Genomic DNA, 17,860 nt, shown 5'->3' on the forward strand with positions numbered 1-17,860 from the left:
ACACTTTAAAGTTGGGGTAAAATATGAAATCTTTTTGTGAATGTCCTCACGGCAAAATTACAGACCTTAACGTGCAAAATTAGTGATTAAGAATAGGGCAAAAAAACATGGAGCAGTCAGCCTATTTCTTCACACAAGAGACCAGGAGAACACAGGCTACGCTGTTGCCCCCCTCGCTTCTTTTTACCGGAGTTCTTCTTTCAAATTCACTTCAGCAGCACAAAATTCTCCCATGAGACAGCATTGTCCTCCTGCTTGTCCCTTGGGCTTCCCATCTCTCAGTAACATCTCTTCACTCCACAGGATTTAGCCCCACACCTAGCAGACAGGCTTTTTTTTTCTTATTCGACAGAACCTCTTTTTAAAACAGTTCAAAGTAATTTAATGAAAATTAATTAAAATGCGTTTTAACAGCCACCTCTAAATGCACAGGATGGTTAAAGGCTTTGTGCAAAATTTCCCACTTCTCAGTTTTTTTTTTTTTTGTACAATGACTCTCTGAAACAATTGTACTGAATAGCCTTTCAGTGGCTTCACCCCCCTTGAATAATAATCTCTGTTGTGTTATTATGTGTGAAAATAAAGGGTACACACATTTCTCTCCCTCTCTCTGTCTGGCTGCATTCAGGAAACTTAGAATAGCAAATTTTACACCGATGGCTGAGTCGCAATTGCAGTTACAAATGTACGAACACTACACTTTCATAATAACGCGGTCCAAATGTTTCAAAAGGCGCATAGGTCTGCTCTAGTGAACTTGAATGTGTGGTCCTTGGTGCATAAAGTAAGCATAAGGCCAACTCTATAGCGATGAGGCTTTACTGAATGAAATGAAAAAAGCCTAAGGCGTCGGAGTTAATACATTAAGACGGGAGAACCGACAGACAAGAATTACTAAGAAGTGAACTAGAACAAACGATGGAGAACTGTGGTGAAATGATGATTATTCTGGTTTGTGCTGTGACAAGTCTCTCGGTGAAGTAGCGATCATCAGTTCAAGTCTAAAAGGTGAAAGCTCTGTTTTAGGAAAAAAATGAATTAATTTAAAAAGGCAGCGTGGGCTTATCTCTGATATCACGAGGGGGTCCAGAGGCTCTCGCCAACAGAACAACCATCAAATAAACCACTTTTGTGATTCCAAAGTATCACAATATTATCATATCTATTCACTACTAGCATGATGCAAATAGGCTCAATGGCATGCTTGCCTCTACAAAACTCTCCCACAGGGCTCTAATAAAACAGTACAATTTCCCACTCTCCGTTCTCCCTCAGAAACGTACCAGTCGGCAGCCCTGTGATCTGTGATAGACAAAATGAGACGCAGCAGCTACAACAGAACTGAGACACAGTCAGAGTATTCCCTGTGCTCCTTGAATAGATAATGCTTTTCCTTCACATTCCTTTATTCTTTCAAAAAGAATGCATCAGAGGCCAAATATTAATTCTTCCCGTCATATGGAGGAGCTACGCAAGTGGCATACTAGGATGGGCTTTTGAATGATTAAGGGAACACATAAAGGGTTTCTTGTGGTGCTTTGAACTTTCTGCAGAGTTCTGAGTACACTCAACTTATTCCCCACTCTGCAGGAGACTTGATGTTAAAAGACAACATTAATGAAAGCTCAGTAACAGGTAGAGACAGAGGGATTAATGCAATCTAAACACACAAAAAAAACCCAGAGAACTGGCTCTGGATGGCAGGTGAATGGGGGAAACACTTTTCCTCACTTTTACTCCTTCCTCCCACCATGAATCTCCTTTAAAGAAATGCCAATAGATCTGATTGCCTAATTCTCTATTCCCTCCCCGCCCCTCCCCTCCCCGCGCCCATGAAGATGCACGTGCGGGGGAATCACTTCAAGGAATGACATTGACTGGGGAAGTGCTGACTTGCACCACTGTTTGTCTTTTGATGTGAGAGATCAAATCGATGTGCACAGCGCTCTCCGAGCAATGTGCAGGCAGATTAGCATTAGCCCGAAGGTGCCTGCTCGCCCTCAATCATTAGCGTTTACGTCCGACTCTCTAAATAATCAGGATTTACTCAGCGCTGTTGTTGCACCGTATTGATAGGTGCAAAAGCAGCGTAACATTTAAGATGGAGGGTAATGCAAGGCTGTCATAATGAGACTAACACCTACATAAGCCACAGACACTGGCTGACACTGACATTTGTTATTGGTGTGAGCTATGTTATTTGTCACTGGCCTGGTGTGCAATGGTGCCTTCACATGGAAAATACCACAATGAGATCTCCTGAGTGCTTAAGTCAGATGGATTGAATGCTCTTGAACACTGATAAAGGTTGATTTCAGGTTGTGCTAACATTACTGTGGGCAAACTAATGCAGAATAATTGTCGTGCTTTGTCCTGTCAAAACGCAGAACAATGACATATTTAACGCTCGAAAGTTTGCCTTTGCATCACAAGTGGGAAACTGGCCCTCTCCGTCAATATTTGAATATGTTTAGATTTGTATTTGAGAGTGCGTCGTGACGAAAGCAAATCCAAACCGTCTTGTCAGAAGGAGTCAAACAGTAATTGTGTAAAGAAACTATTAAGACGTACAACTTGGAGATTAAAAAAAAAGGTGCATGGATCTTGGCCGTGCATTTCTGCCACATTTGAATTCACACTGTTTGCCTGTAACTCCATGCTAATGATCAAAGTCGGGGGGGGGGGGGGGGTGTTCTCCTGAGTTTAAGTTATGAAGATGAGATGAGGAGAGAGAGAGAGAGGCGATGGGAGAGAGAAACTGCTTTGCTGCCCTGCTTTGAACACTTTTACACTTTCCAACAAGCTTTGTTTTTTAATTGGCTGAAATTAATCTTAGGGATGTAGATGCCTGATTTGCATTCATTAAAACCCAACCAAAAGAAGTCATGCTTAATTCCAATCAAATTTGCTTAATTATGCATGGCGAGATATTCCCAAATGAGCTGTGGATTTTTGTTAGACCCTTTTTTGTTTCCTATAGCAAATAAAATGTAATGAAGCTGTCTTTTTGTGTTTTACTGAATGTTGAGGAGCATATGAGGAGCACCTTGAGCCTGGGCTGAAAACAATATTACTGCTAAAGTAATTATAAGAATCTGCATTTTTCATTGTTAATTGTGGATGTCAGCATCATTAATTTTAATTTACGGCAGGCAATAAAATTAAGAATACTTTGTGCTGATGTTTTAAATCATGCCTGTGAAGGGGACACATAATGCAACTTAAATCTCAAGTAGATATTGATTGGGGTGGATGGTCTTTTCTATGAATCTTAAATAGGCAGACGCTGGGAATCTGCTTGAGACTTCACTTTTACGAGTTAACTCCGGCACCAGATAGCACAAGAGCAATACAATTAAAGAAGTGTCAGCTCCTGCTCACGCAAATGTGCTTGTGCGCGTGCATGCACTTAATCAGCAAACTGCATAACAGAAAGATCATAAAGGAGTTAGTGCATCACTGTACTCTTAGCAGCACTAACTTCCTCTTTATAGTTTAGAATATGAGCACACCTGTTTTTCCAAAGTCAAGTTAATCTGAAATCCTCTCTGCACTTTTCAATAGTCCTTGTTTTGCTATTTTGACAGTCATACTAATTAGTTTGTCGGACATTGTCAGACTGTTTGCACAGACAGAATGAAAGCCGAGCGGAGGAGTTTGAGGTGCAGCGCTGAGCAGTATACGTGGTCTATGGGGGATGACATTGTGTGTTTCTGCTCCAACACGTGATTTATAGCTTCATTTGGACCGTGCTTGTACGAAGCACATCCTGCTGCTGCAAGAGCTTTAGTGCATTGTAGTCTGAAAACAAAGGAAGAATAAAATTGATCTTTTCTGGACACACACAAAATCAATGAATGGCTATTTCCTGTTCCATGGCATGTTAGTCCAACTGACTTGCTCAATCCTTGAACTTTCCATGTGTCCTCAGTGCTTGAGAGGAAAGGTCTGGAGAGTTCAGCAGAAACTTATGATCATGGCAGATTCTCCACATCTGAGACGTTTTCTCTGCCAATTGACACTTAAAATGGAAAAAAGTAAATGTTCAACAGATCTTGATTTTCACATTTGTGTTTACATTTACATACATATCTAATACAACGGGCAAGTGTAGTCAATGATTCAATTCTTGTTTTATGTCCAAAGGAATAAACTAGAGTAAAGAAATAGAATAAACTACAACATAGATTAAAACTCAGTAGATCTTACTGAAATGAAATCAAGCCACACACACTAATAAATAACAGTGACACCAAAATAAGACTGATTTTTAAAAATCTAAATCCATGAATTATCCCCTGGTAAAAAGGGGGAAATGTTCAAAAATGCTTTATCTTGTAATGTTAAGTAAAAGAAAAATCCTGGATCCCGCCCTTTGATATGGTCCCACGCCAAATTCTAATGTTTGAAATGTGGAAATCATTTGCAATGTGTGGACTGATTTGGTGAAGTTCAATGTGTTTGACTTCAGAGGATGTGTCTGTACCTGCTGTACGATGCATTCTGTTCTCCAAAGAGGTGATTGTGTTTCCAACACAAAAAAAGACTCAACAGTGATGTTCAATTGTTCTCTTCAGGGCTGGCTGTTAGCCAGTGGCTCCTTCATGACACATGGAGCTGGTACACTATCAGCTCCCCTCTTCTCTTCCTGTCTCCTTTCCTGGCGGTGACTGAAGCAAGTCACTCTAATGCAACAATGATGGTGATTTCACTCTGCTTATCGAAGCGAGTAAGTACTTAAGCAGCTGCTTGTACTTTGATCCAATTTACTTCCTGAATGTGTGCTTCCTCATGCACAGTAAACAGGCCTGCCTAAACTGTCATTAGTTCAAAGCCCAGGCAAATAGTTCACATGATTATTGTTTGCTCAGTTTTCTTGTTCTGCTTTGTTCAGTTACTCTGTTAACAGAAGTGGGTTAACTTAAGTGACAGGCCACCTCGATATGGCGCCGTATTTCAGGTATCAATTTGTATTTTATGGCAATGGATGTAATTCAATATTGCCAGCGGAGCTATGGGGGCTGAATGGGTAAGCCATAAGTTGAACAGTGCAACCTTTAACATCATTGTGTGCTTGACTCATCCCCAAGGACAGGACAGATAAAAGATGATCAGTAAGAAAATTGATAGCACTGATTTAATAAACATCCTCAAAATGATCCCTGTGACCTGCAGGTAGCGCGGCAGTCACTCGCACTTCTCCTGGGTTAAAGAATCAAGTGAGATGATTCATTTGAGTGACTGAGGTAGTTGAGTTTGATGGATCTTTCCTAAAAGCATCATTGCTAATCTGCGGCTCCTCTTTTTTAGGTTATTCACAGATCAGTGAGTTTTCCGGCTAATCCTGGACCTGACGCTGCTCTTGTCTGTGTACATGGTATTCATCATACTCTGACAGGGAGAGTCCTTCAGACGACAAATAACCTTCAGAGAGGGGAGGCAGGCAAGCAGTAGGTGTGCAGTTATTTTGGATACATTTCACAGTGGAGTGGGAAAGCTGCATGGGGAGATGTATGGTGTCCTTGTTGGGTGCGGAGAGATGGACCCTTCTCCGTTTCCTAGCATAATCATTCTGAGCCTCAGCCATGCCTTCGACAACTCAATCAGACAGCCCTCTACCTGTAAAGTGGCTGGGTTGATTTGATTGCCATTTTTATTGGATCCCGGTCACATAAATCAAACCAATGGGGACGGCTGTACAGACGTGACCACTCGTCATTCGCTAGTAGCCTTGGAAACATTGTTTCGGGGGCCGCGTGGCTGTCATCGGAGGTAAATCAGGGGTCTGAAGTTTCTTCCCTCCAACACAGGAGCATGGAGTTAAATCATCTTGAAAATTGATGTCGCTGTGCCCAAGTGTTTTCACCTATCCCTTGGATAGAGTCTCATCAACTGGTGACAATGTCAGCACTTTTACCCTTCACTCAAAAAAGGATGCTTCCTGTCCTCAGGCCTACGAGCCTGTTGTTTCTGATAAGAGCTGTTAAAGCGTTGACCTTTTTAGTTACAGATTTTTGTCTGCTCGTTTGAAATTTACTATCACGAACAAAAAAACTAGAAACTTTTAAGTTAAATGGGCAAATATGCAACAAAGTTTAGGTCATTTTTTTTGCCGATTTCTGATTAACATCCTTAGCTACTTTTATATTATGGGCGTTATGTATCCTGGAAGATAAAGTAGGTCTCCTCTCTACGTAGCGAGCTCCTGTCTTTGAAACTTAATACATTGTTCCTCGCTAAGCACTGTCTGGTGAGCTTTTTGATTCAGTGTGAACTGATTAAGTCTATCATGTCCACCAGCGCTTACAGTGGGAACATATTAGATTAAATACAGGTAGCTAATTTCCTCCTCTGCATGGGTGAGTGGGAGTATGAATGAAAGTGATGTAAAATTAATTTAAACCTCTAAAATTTTGATCACGCCTAGGCTATTTTGGTTCTCATGATGACAAGTAATAGGACGTTGTTGCTTTCTAACCTCGCAATATTACCGTGTTTGCCTATAGGGCTTTCAGGATCAATTTCATTCAGCATAAATATCACTTGATCTGTAAAACAAATTAGAAATAATAAAAGCCATATAAATGCACCCATGCTCTATTGAGATGTCCCTCCAAGCTATGTGTCAAGACTGAAGACATTAATGATACACGGAGGAGAGAAAATTACCATCTAGGATACGTCCGAACCAGTAAACTAGTAAACAAGCTGGCCGTTAGGAGAGGGGATGATTTGAATCAACAAGGGTGAACAGATATGGATACTCTGCGCATTAGTGTTAATAGGAATAGATTATGGAGGGATTTCGTGGAGTGACCTTCAGTGCACTAATTGAAATAGTATTCCGAGTCAGCAGTGGAGTAATCAACTTAAACACAGAATCATAAATCATCATGAATAGCGCTGTCACAACCAAGCCATTAGCCCCGTGTTTTTTCCCCAGCAACCTCATGAAAATATCTGCCACACCGATCCGTAGGTTAATAGGAACAGAAATGGCATTTAGAGTCTATTTGGATCAAATGTACTGTGAGCTTGAAAGTAGAACTTTGCTAATTTGCAGGTAATATGAATTGATGTAGTAAGGGTTGAGGATAGTTCAGGCAACAAGTCAACATAATAATTCTGTGGAGGGGGAAGAAAAAAAAAACTGCCAGAGCTTGATAAAGCCTTGATCATAACACGGCTTTGTGACAAGTCTTCTCTCAATATGACCAAGAGGCCCAGTAGTGGCTAGATATGTTATCAGGCAGGGGTTAGGTAATAATGCTGGCTGACTGTGACCTTTGTCTTTTGTAATTAATTATGGCTGACAAAACACAATAAATTGTGGGACCTTAGAGCCACGCTTGCTCTCTCCAAGAATGTGCAGGGAGCAACTTGAGGGATCATTGCACAATCCACAACAACACTGCGTTTGTGTGCGATACTGCAGGTTGTTAGTGACTATTTATTAGGTCTAATCCATATAATGCAAGTTACTTATTATCACCTAATGACACGTTTATTTCAAGTATCGATGCAGAGTGCTTTGTCAAAGTTTACTACATCTATATTAATATCAACAAGTGCCCCCGTGGTAAATAGCTTTTTAATTGCAACTAAAATGACCGAATTAGATACTAAACAGTCGGTTAGCGTCAGTAAAACGTCTTTCACACAACAATACCCAGCAAACTTGTCAGAAATGCTGATAAGAGGGCCGATCCTGAGCGCTTACACGGCATTAATCAAATAGCAGGTCTAATTAAAAGCGCTTTAAACAAAGCTTTTTTTCTAAATGTTGCTCAGGTATGGCAATAATTTTTGATCAGTCAAGCCTGGAAGACAAATAATTAGAACTGCCACAGCGGCCTGATGAGTGATGTCAGCATCTCCGAGTGACCTTCCCCTGCTAATTAATTTTCATTCCAGGGAAAAAAGACCCCGTTGTTGCACATTATTAATTGAGTTCATGAAAAGATGCACCTGATTAATTTTTGTTGATAATACTTGTCATTCTGGCTGCCGTTCGTAATCATTTTATGGGTTTTCATCTTAGTGTTTTTCAAAGTTGATCTAAGTCATCTTTGTAGGAGATTAATTTGTCCAAAGTAGAGCTGCCCTGTCCCAACGCAGAGCCAGGCTTCAGTCTGTCTCACTTAGACGCCTGCTTAACACACGGTTTGTCCACAGCACCATTTATTTTGACTTATTTACCCTAAGACATTTATAGTGGGCACATTGTGAGAGTAAGTGAGGATAATCAACCTTTACAATTAATAATTAACTTTTATTACCAAGCCATGCTATGAATGTATAAAAACACCACTGCAATAATAAATATAAGTTTATGTGTTTTCTAAAATGAAATTAAGGCATCTCATAAAAACCTTATCTGTAACTAATCCACAAGGCCATTGCTGGATATTTTATGTATATATTACTTTATATTATCTATATTAATATGTTATGTATTCTGCTACAGTAGAAAACTTAACATGCTATTGCTGACACTATGTGCATAGTATTATTACAGGTGACGATAGCTGATGCAGCTCCCAAAGCCTTATGGAAAAGTTATGGAGCAATCGCCATGACACCAAAAACATCCGACATTATCAACTAACTCAAGACCCAGGATTGTCGCTGGGTCGAGTTTCAGGTGACGCTTGGAGGAAAATCTGAGCTCTTTAATAATTCAGAATTCAAAATGAAACAACATGAACTGTTATTATTCCTTGTCACTGTATTTATGTATTAGTATTTTGTGAAATATAATCTGGTGTCAGAGTAGACGTGTACCCAGACAGTAAACCGCACTGTCGAAAAAAAATGTGCAAGTAGACAGGAAATACAATCCAAGAGGCCTGGTTTGAATATAACAGTAGATCAATGTGTTTGAAGGCTTATCAGATGGAAAACACTGCAGTGGTTTATAATACTGTGTGAATGGATTTTACTACTTGATCCCAAGGTAAACTTTAGAATAACCCCATGTTCAAAGTAAGTGTGCCTCACGTTTTCTCCGCTGTGCCAACACAGTGGCCTCATTCTGGCTGCTGATATGATGGAGCTCAGGAGGAAGCCAGCACTATGTGAAACTGATGTGCCGCTGCAGTCCACACATCTTTTTCCTAAAGCCCGGCAGCGGTCTCTGTCATTTGTCATAGAGGTGGCAAAGATTGTTCAGGAAACATTAAATGTGTATGTCAGTTAGAGTTGAGGTTAAATAGCTGTACTAAATACAGTATGACATCTGCTTTCTAATGTAAAAAGTTATAAACTTTATAATAGACTTTAAATATTAACTACTTTTTATTTGAAGAAATAGATGTAGTGTGCCAACATGTATACCAACATAATAGAGATGATTGTCACCCAATAACTTTCCTGCAGACAAACTTTAAACAATAAAGTCCGTCACTTCCCACCTGTGATGTTTTGAAGATGATGGCCAAGTCGTGTTACCTCATGCAGTGAAAATTGGGGTGAATCACCCAATAAAGTATCATGAGCCATAAAGGTGAATCAACACCTCGCTGACAAAATCTCAATTACTCAAGTTTGACAACTTAATGAACTTTAAGACGTGTGGGTGCCCTTGCCTAATAAAGTATTAGGAGGATTAGCCCTGTCACAAACGATTAGATTAGCTTCACCCACCAAAATATATTTGCAACATATTATCTTTTGTCTCAGAGTAAGCTAGCAGCTAACTTAGGCCTTTGGTCAACATTAAACATTTGCATTGTTTTTTATGCCATGTGTTTTGGTGGCAGCTGTAGTGGCCAAGCTTTGATTTACCACAAGCTACGATCTGTAAACTAACAGTTAATGGCCACTATGAAAGTATGGATGGGTTGTTTTAATTAAAAAAACTGGGATTTCCTTACCGTGTATTTGCGTGCAGCTGGAACTGCTCAGAGCCAGCTGGTTCCTTAATGAAAGGCCTGCTTGTTAGCAGGACGTCCATCACCACAGTGGTGAAAAGAAAGAAAAGGAACAACAACTATAGAGCTGATGAAAAATTATCAAACAGGAGAATTAAGAATTTAGTTTTGCTTGTTAATTAGTTTGTTTATTTCCAGGTAACAAACACATACTGTCCTGCGTTTGTTTGTGTTTGGCAGTATTTTAGGTGACAGTTAACAAACCACCATCATTTAACTACAACAGACAAGTATGTTTAGTTAGTATTTAATGGTCCAGTTTTTATTAGTTCATCTCTGTTTGTTTGTAACTCACCTTTCCCACCATGTGTTGCAGGAACCAAAGCAGGAAGTGGCTGAGCACTTCCTGTATTCATACCTCTGGTGACATCAGCAGTGATGTCACTAGGGGGAGGTGTAGTAGGTTTTGGAAATTGTCATTTGCTTTATTTCAGTACATAGGGTATCTCAAGCTGCTAAATGTAGGATTGATATTGACAATAAGAGTAAGAATAATTACAAATTAGTATTTTTGGCAAAAAGTTGAATCTGTTTCTTCCCCAAGACAAACGACAGACCTCTCACAGACCTTGAGCTCACATGAAGTCATAGAGGATATTACTTTTTCTTTGTAGACTACGAATAACACTTTGACCTAATGGTGAAAACAAAACCATAACATGTTCCCTTTCCACTTTAAATCATCGTGGGTCCTCTCACATGCTGCTTTTAGGAAGATAATCACTGATGATCAGGGGAAACATTTGGGCTTTCCTCAGTCTGCAGTGAGTCTGGAGCCGCAGGAGTCTGCAGGTTGGAGGCTTGTTACTGAAAGGTTGCGGCTTCAGTTCGCTGGACTGGGGAAATGTGTGTGGGAGGATTGGATGAACAGTGCTTCCTCAACTTTTATGGCTTAGTTCATCATGATGATGAGAATTTTATGTTCATCCTTTGCAATTTGATAAATCACCCCAAAAAAACCATCTTTAATTTCTCTCTGCGTTTAGGGTGATCATTCGTAAAAACATCAGCATTTGTGAAATTGTGTATTTTATACTATAGTTGTACGGATTTCTCATTCATCATGTTGCTATGTCGTAGACTTCTGAAATAGAAACCTCAACAATGTATTGCATTCTTTTTTTTTCAGCCTAATGGAAAATACCTTCACTACCATAAAAGCCTGCTATTGTACGATAAGCTGACAAACGTAGAGAGGGCTCTGAAAATCCATTTAGAATTAATAATACCAAAACCAGCCTTGTTAATGAAAAAGTGTAATTTATCTGAAGAGGCTCGGAGTCATCTTTGAAATGCAAGATGTCACTGAGCTGGTATAAATGTAGGCTTTAATGGATACATCGACGGAGCCCCGGTATTGTTCTTGACAGTCGAAAATGATGTGAATGGCTTTGCTTGTCATTGTTGTGAAACTATTAATAGATCTGTAATTATGGTGGGCAAATTGTTGATTTTTTTTCTTCCTCTGTGGTATTTGATATGCTCAGCACAATGAGGAGATGAATTAGGACTAATAAACAGGTCTCATGATTCTGTCTCTAATTGGAGGATCATTATATCTCTTCCAGAGAGATGCCCACAGCTAAAGCCTCTAACAGCACTATTTCAAACAGGACACAAAGGCCTTAATGAATACTCTTGTGACTTCGCACCATCCCTCACAAAGGGAGGCACATATTCTGTTTTTATCTTACACATAGTTTCCTGTAATTGTTGGATTGAGGCGCAAGATCAACCCTGCTTCCCTCGGAAATCACAATAATTATACCGAGCTTGTATTTAGGTTAAAGAGCCAAAGGATCATTTGAAAATGTGTTTGCAACTAGAGCGGAGCCAGGCATCATATTATATTTATCTAACAGGAACAATACAGGGTTGTGTGAATGGGTGGGCGGTGAATATTTAAAAATCTGATATTGCTGTGGTTTGGTGTCAAGTGTTTTACAATGTCCTTACATGCGTACTTTTGCATTACCATTACGACACAATAACGGAAATATGGAGGGGAAATGTAATGCACGCTCAGGGAATGAGTTGAAATCTCTGGGTGCCATTTGCTCCCATCAGTGCAGCTGATAGAGTCATTAGAGAGCTGCCGCGGTTCGGCTCTGGGGCCTCTCTCCTGTAAATGGCCCTGTTGGATGGGTGAACAACCTTCGTGTGGCTCTGTGGCCTCCGAGCACTTCACTAAAGCTAATAGGTCATAGCTGCGGAGACGGGTGACAAAAGCACGAGTGTTAACAATGGATAATGTGAGAATGGATTGCAGTTATCTGGAGCTTTCACTGCCGCGCGATTTGAAGTGTTTGACATCGCATCGAGTGAATTGGAGTCACATTGTTTTTCTCTGACTGCAATGACAGCAAGATTTTTTTTTTTTTTTTTTTACATTACACATATGACCTCCCTTCCAACAGAGGAGCTTCTTCTTTATCTATTAGTGACTAACGTGATCACCCTTGGACGGCAGGAAAACCAAAAGTGCTGAAATCGTCTAAATGATGAGCTGAAGGATCTGTGGGTTTTTGCATATCACACTTCCTCTACGGCTTTAAGAAAAAGGGTGAAAGAGGTCAGCCCAATATGCATATAATTTGGGGTTACATTCAAAGTTTGGGTTTTAAGCTTCTTGATGAAAGACAGCTATGAATAAATGTAATCTTTTCTCTCAAATTTGGTCATTTGCTGAGGGCTGGGAAAAAAAAGTCTTTGTATGCGCTTTTGCTATTAATATTCCTTATTACTGTTCCTTGAGATTCATTGTCCTCCTAAAACACCCAAATAGTTGAGCAATGTCACTGATTTCTGATATTTATTTTCACTAAATGTTTCACCATCCAAAATACACTGATCAAAAGTCAATATCGTCTCCGTCCAATTTATTCCCGTAGTCCATCAGGATGAGGGAACAGAAAAAGTTTAAGCCACACTGGAGAGGAACTTATTTGTTGAGCAAGGGAAAATACAACGAGACGAGGGCAGACTGTCAAAGGACTGAACGCCATTCATCTGCTAACCTGTTCAAGGTGTGCCTGGTTGATGTCCTCCTCCTTTGTTGGGGAACATATGTCCACAGCAGCTGTGCCATCGTGAATAGGCAGTGATTGTATGCTAGCTAACTGCATTCCTGGGAGCCAGGCCAAGTCTGAGTGGAGTGAGCTGCCCCATTTTTTGATACGAGTCTCCTGCATTCCACCTGATTTACATGTCTCTTTTTCCACCGAACCGGCAGCCATTCACACGGGCCGGAATAGCACCCAACTTAGAAGATCAGATTGTTCTTACCCCGGAGATGCTGGAGAGGTGATCCTGAGACGTGTTTTAGATTAAGTGCCACCTGAGCAGATGTGTAACGGTCTTCCCCAGTGACACAGTTTACAGGAGCTACATCACAGGTTCCAGTGGCGTGACTCTCGCTCTAATGCTTAATGATGGAAGTTTCATGCAAGCTAAATTGTACAGTCAGTCATTTCTGATTGGGGTACATGTAGTGACAGAAATGTCTTTAGTGACCTTTTTTAAATTATGAATATTTTTCAAAATTACAAATAAACAACTAAATATCCGAAAGAGAAATAAAAAAAGCAACAATAATGTCTCTGTCCCTTTACCTTCACTTCATGCTAGCTGCTCAGTGCTGAACCCAACACGCAATATCTACATGCTAACATGTGCACAATGCTAATGTGCTTATATTTAGCAAATACACTCTTTACCATGTTCACCATCTTAGTTTGATACATTATGCTAACGCGCTAATTAAAAGAAATGCTTCTCAGGCTGATGTAATCTCGTTTCTGAATTTTGTCAGATAAGATACAAACTTCAAGGCAAAAATTACTGCACATTTCCTCTGTATTAGATTTCATGTTAATCAGTGCAAAACTGTGAATTTCAATATTTCAAGGTTTTTTTTTGTCATTTCCATTAATTAAGTTCAGATACATCTTGGTTACAAGTTGGTTGTTTAATTTCTATGCATTTAAAAGCAGCGAGTGAACACTTGGGCAGGTTATCATTAAATAAAGCAGGTGACCTGAGATTGTTGCATGGAAATAATCAGAGCTCTGCGACGCCAAGTGCTGCATCCTTGTAATTACTATTTTCAAATATAGCACTCATCCTCTCTACAATAAACTAAAACCCCTGGAATTGTTATCAGACACTTGCACAGGAAGACGGGGCCTGTTAAGGTAATCTAAATGTTAACATTAAAAAGGCAATTGCGAAATGGAAATCTCATTTCTGCTTCCGGGCCGATGTCTGATCACCAACAAACAATAGACATCTGCAATATTTCTCCGTCCTGTCACCGACCTCCATCCCACAAGGAGCAAGGTCAACAGAAGAGCTCCAAATGGGATGGCGATCCCAAAATAACCAATCCCAAGCACCAACAACCCCCCCACCTCTCCCTTAAACAACACAATCGCACAATCAAAGCCGTGCTGCCGTTCCCTCATTGTTTAATTTCTCCTGGCTATCTTAGATATCTCTGCGGCTGTTCTTATCTTTGACCTTCAGCTTGTTGCTTTGTCGTCAGCCCCCCCCACCGCCAAACCCCCCCCCACCTACCTGCTCCCACCCTCACGCCAGTGTGCTGCGACCTTCAGAGGGGTGTCATTACTCCCTGACCCATTTGACGATCCCCTCATGTGGAATGTGCATATGCCGAATCGCTGCGGATCTGCACAGTATGGGGTGAGGTGAAGTACTTACAGAAATATGACTTGACACGCTTTATCAAATGGGGAAAGATGAAGACGAAACAGCTGCTGGTGCTGTCGTAAGCAATCTGGCCGTGATTGAATAAAAGTGTCAGGAAAAGGGCCGCTTGATGGTCTTTTGTTCTCCCCCATCCAGCTTGATGTTAGTTTGAGCTGTCAGGAGGGAATCACAGCTGGGTGATTTATCAATACTTGGAGTGACCTTGCAGCCACACTTCTGCGTGCATGCATGTGTGTGTGCACATGTGCGCGCGTGGGTGTTTGTGCACACACTCTGTATCTGTGTGTGGCTCTCGTGGATTAAAAAGACACAAAGTGGAATATTTTCAAAATAGTTGGCACACAGAGACAAAGACTTGGCTCGACTTGGAACAGAATTCTCTCTTCTCTTAGACACAGTAAGTGGATTGTTCTGCCAACACGATAACGGTATTTTTCTCAACATCAGAGCGCTCAAAGTAGCACCAGCAAATGTTTGGGAGAAGTGCGCCTCTTTTAACTAACTCTGCTTTTGAACAGGTTTTTTTTTTTTTCCTAAAACTCTTTACTATTTTTTTCCTAACCTGTCCAGACCGCCTCTTCACCTCAGTACTTTTCTTTGAGGTGGAACTTGGACAGCCTGTTTTCACAGCAGCCATTGACTGTCTCTGTTGTGATTAAGCAGATGTTTTATTGCAGACTGGAACAGTCATTACTGCCATAAACCCATCTGTGGAATTGCTTTTTATGCAAATTTACAAAGCATCTGCATAAATAAAGTTCTAATTAATACCTTTTTGCAAACCTCTGCGCTCTTTGATTCCTAAGTGTTCGATGCACACAACATGAGAGAGTTTTGTTCTCCTTGTTCACAAATTGTTGATTTTTTTTTTCCTTTTTAGATCTATGAATAAATAACAAATAAAATGTTGTTTAGCAGTAATTTGCAGGTTTATAGATTTTTTTTGAAAGCACACAGCTCAGCTGTTATTTAAAGATATACCGTATATTTACACATAATTAGATTTTGACAACCCGACATAGTTAATTATCGACAAATCTTTGATTAAAATGAGCTCAGAGCAGTTTCAATCAAGGATAACATTTATGTAAAGTTGCAGCGAGTTGCATTTTTAGCTCCTGTTGTAGGTTACAAGGGAAATAAAACAAAATCTGCTGCTACCGGTTGATTGGGAACTACTGAAGAGTAAAGTTTCCCCGAGAACATTAAGGCTGCTTTATAGATCCCTTTGTTGTGAGGGTGCCAATGGAAGCTCATTAATTTCCCCAGGTTTTTAATGGGGAGTGTTGAACATGTGGCAGGAGTTGTCTTGGTGGGACCCTTATGAGTTGCACCTCTGCTGTTGAAAGGATGCCATGCTTTTTAATCGTAAAGGTGTCCCTTCGCTAAGGAATCAAGAGCATTTTTATTGTCTGGGAAAAAAAATGTACAAACCAATTTATATGAGCAGCATGACTGATGACGCTTTTTAAAGTACAATTTTGCCAACTTTAATAGGCTGTATTATGTCAGTCAACCCTGGTACAGACCACAGTTTCCTGTTTTGTAACTCTGGCAAAAATAATTCTTTTCTACTTCCTCTATTATTATGATCTCGGCAAACTCATTGAAATGTAGCTTTGGTGTTCTCATAAACCAAAATATACAGAAGTAAAGCACAATATAAAAAGTTAAAAGGCAGAAGTGAACTTCTTCGAAATTAGAAGAAGAAAACAAATAAAGACTTTGTTCGGTCATTAGAGGAGACATCTGAGCCACGAGAGCGGAGGAGGGGCTGCAGTGAGGTCAGGGAAAATAAAGAGAGGTTTCAAAAATGCAGATGAACGCAGCGTGTTCTGTGTTTAATTTTCATTTTGTGGCGATTAAGTAACTGCACTGTTCTCAAATGAAAGTGGGTGTTCTCCTGAATGTTCACCTCAGGATGTGAAACAACAGGTCATCTTAAGTTGATTCACTAGGTGGCAGCGTCACTTTGTAAAACACATGAGTGGTCAGTGAGCGCAGGATTAAGCAGCTTCAACTGAGACTGTCATCAACAGGGCCACGCAGAGCTTCTTCTGCAGCACAAAACACAAACACATATTCTGCTCCACTGTCTCGCTCTCATCAGCTGGTGAGATCTAGCAACTTTCAGCATAATGAATTTAGCAGGGATGCCTTCTCTACACAGTCCATCAGGCCTGCCATCTTGGAGATTAAATTATGTCCGTAAGCATTAAAGCTTTGATGCCGTGTTTGGGCGGCACGCATGCATCCATTTGCAAAATTCTATATAACAAAATTAAAAACATGGACACCTATGGAAAATGGCTTGGCACTAGCACTTAAACCCGACCACTCCAAACAGTCTGCTGACTAATGCATTTCTAATCATTTCTGTGATCAATGTTAGCCACTGTGCAATAAGATTAATCAGCCATATGCAAAGCTCGGATCACCTTGAACAAGAAGAGAGGGGGGGAAAAAAGGGAATAAAGGGGCTGAAAGAAAGTGTCGTAGCTATTATGTATGATAAACACGCCATACAGGAAGAAAGTACACCTGCATTATTCACGCTTTTCATGCCGCTGGTTTTGTGTGTGTTTCAGCAGCATTACACCGGCGTGCTCCTCTCAGCTGTGCTTTGGCATCTGTGCGTGGCCATCTCACTGCTGAATAGCTGCCTGATTATTCCAAATCTAAGGGAATATTCAAACAAGGCCGATAATGCATTCTTCCATATGATTCTCCAGAGCCGGGACAGCTGTTCGGCAGCTTTCAATGCCATGTTCAGAAAAGGACAGATTTCCCTGCTAAATTAATAGGCCCCATTAAAAATCAGAGAGAAGTTTGACAAATCGAGCACACGCTCAGTTTGTCACAGGAAGAAGGCAAAATAACTATCTTATACAGCTGATAAATAGCTACACTTTAACCGAAATGATTGGGAAATTACTGTTTAACTTCATAATCTATAGTCGCACAGGATTTCAATGTGGCCATGTGGGCAAACGGGGGCTGGTGTATCGAGTTTACTCCTGGAGACACACAAAGCCGGCACTATGTGAGCACTGTCGTTTACATTTCTGGACAATAACTGTCAGTGGCCTGGTCCCGAATGCAGTTTGTACAAATCAAACAGATTACAAGCGGGTCAATTTCACAAACCTGTCCATTCAAATGATAAAACTTTAATGACAAGAATTTGTCAGCTCTATCAG

The 17,860-nt window shown here is 40.4% G+C and overlaps 1 protein-coding gene across 1 annotated transcript in view; it reads right to left on the minus strand.

The window, feature by feature from the left end:
- The window catches only part of dachd (dachshund d), a 114,692-nt gene extending 104,434 nt beyond the window's left edge, over positions 1-10,258 (minus strand). Inside the window, exons 1-3 of the mRNA XM_069533574.1 lie at positions 10,228-10,258; positions 9,876-9,932; positions 9,001-9,136 (exon numbers count right to left, since the gene is read on the minus strand). The gene's annotated coding sequence lies outside the window, so the exon portion shown is untranslated. The remainder of the gene's footprint in view (positions 1-9,000; positions 9,137-9,875; positions 9,933-10,227) is intronic.
- Positions 10,259-17,860: the final 7,602 nt, after the last annotated feature.

The sequence above is a fragment of the Paralichthys olivaceus genome, chromosome 10, assembly GCF_024713975.1.
Source record: "Paralichthys olivaceus isolate ysfri-2021 chromosome 10, ASM2471397v2, whole genome shotgun sequence".
NCBI lineage: Eukaryota > Metazoa > Chordata > Actinopteri > Pleuronectiformes > Paralichthyidae > Paralichthys > Paralichthys olivaceus.